We start from the raw sequence: 2,250 nt of genomic DNA on the forward strand, positions 1-2,250 counted from the left end.
CAAGTGCCATCAAGAAAACCACAAGTTCTTCCAATGAAAACAAGTCAAGAAGTAGACCAAGGAGAAGAAGAAATCAATGAACATCTCTAACAAGACCTCCAACATCTACATCAAGTCCAACTGTAAGATCAAGGCCAAGAGCAACCACTACAAGCTCAAGAAGAAAAACGATGGTAAGGTGGTTGCGCACAAGGTTGGGAGAAAGGAATGGGGGTAGAATCAACCCATGTGGGTGCCAAGGAAGTCATCACCAACATGAAGGGGCTCCGATCGATTTGGGTTCCAAAGAAGACTTGAAGGCCAAGGGTTGGCTTAGGGGAGTTGGAGACTTGGCACGCAAAATGAGGTGAAGATTCAAGCAAAGAAGCCAAACGTACAAGTTTGGGCGCATTAATGAAGATCATGATCATCATATACTCAACATCCCCCATCCAAAGGTAAAAGAGGTAATAGTAGCTAGATTCTTGTTCATGCATTTTGTGTTGCATCTAGTTATTGTCTTGTCTATGATTGCATATGCATATTTTAATTTATTGCAATGCCTAGTGTAGTTTTTTGTTCTATGGTAGGTTGTTTGTGCTTCCCTCTAATCCATAAGGAATCTACATGGTTTATTAGTGGTAAATTCCTTTCATAGCACTAGTCTTATTTTTTATATCATTTATGTGCCATGAGTTCAATCTATAGGGTAAATTTCCCATTGTTATCAATGACTAGTACATATCTCACAAGTATTCAACACTTGTATACATGCATTTAGGGGGAGTATATCCTATAGGTTGTGATTTTGAGACTAATATGTGTTTTTAGATGTATCTTTTGTAGTCTCATAGAGCTATCAACAAATTCCCGGAGGTATACAATGCTTAAACACTTCAATTGGTATCATTGTCAATTCATTTGTTCATTTAAGCTACCTTAATGTATAATATGGCTTAAAACTTCCATCTTGACATAATTGTCTAATTGTACATATGTCTCTCTTTCATCATATATATGCACACTTATAGGGGGGGTTCAAATCATATTATGTGAGTTTTATGAATTATGATCCGTGCTTTTTCATATATCCGGTGTTAGTACTACTATTCTTACCGAATCATCCAGTGAGTACAATTTCAGAAACTAGCCATTGAAACCCACTCAAATCCACTGTGAACACCGGACTATCCGGCATACCTTAAAATTCAACACCAGACCTTCCGGTGAGTTATCTTGAGCAATCCAAGCCTTTGCAGCCTCTCTGTGTCAAATGCTCTAGTGCATTCATCCGGTGTTCATTCCATTCACACCGGACCAACCGGTGAGTTGAACCTTCTCTTCTCTTCCTTGAAAATGCTCTGATGCAACTATCTTTGTGATTATTGGACTATCCGGTAAGTTGATCTTCATTCTTCAACTGGCTGTAACCTTCTTTGCAGGAAATACTCCGGTGAGTACAACTCGTGCACCGGATCATCTGGTGAGGTCATCTTCCTGCGTCTTCGTCTGGAAATGCTCCGATGCTTTAACCTATTTGAACACCGGACCATCTGGTGAGGCAAAACTACCTCTGGGAGGTGGACGTAGGTGGGAGGCGGCAACGCAGGGTGACCAGTAGCGGGCGAGCAATGGTGGGAGGCGGACACAGGTGGCCGACGGTGGCTGGGAGGCGGGTGGGCATGGGTGGACTTTTCGGCCGCCCACCGAGGGCCCGCTGGCAAAAATTGGCCCACGTCCCTGACCCAACCTGCAATCAGGGCCCCAACCCATGACCCCGCACGCAAAAATTTGGACATGCCCTCGCCCCAGTCGGGTGTAAAACCTACAGGGACCCGACCCAGCCCGCCCCTTTGTTGGCCCTAGTGGGGAATTTTCAAGAAGTTAAGCACCAATAGCACTTCACACCCCCACAAAAGCCAAAAAAGAAAAGCATCCCTAAAGTGGCTTATGGCTCTGCAGAGGGGCTTAAGCTTTTTGAAAGATCCAGCTAAAATGCCCCTTGTTATTTCTCATGTACCTACGAATATCACCATTGAATAGTAAACTCTTTCCTTCCTAACAATGGTTAAAATGCCTCTTGTTTGATTGGGTTTATGTTTCTATTTCCTTTTAAGGTGAAACTTTAAACAAATAGGGCATTGATAAACCTATCGTAAGCTAAGGCCTAAGGGTGTGTTTGGTTGTAGGCCCCCATATGGCAAGTAAAAATTTGGCCTTGCTGAGCTATTATGGCATGCATTTGGTTAGAGACCAATATTTGGCAAGGCC

The sequence above is a fragment of the Phragmites australis genome, chromosome 15 (genome assembly GCF_958298935.1).
Source record: "Phragmites australis chromosome 15, lpPhrAust1.1, whole genome shotgun sequence".
NCBI classification, from domain to species: domain Eukaryota; kingdom Viridiplantae; phylum Streptophyta; class Magnoliopsida; order Poales; family Poaceae; genus Phragmites; species Phragmites australis.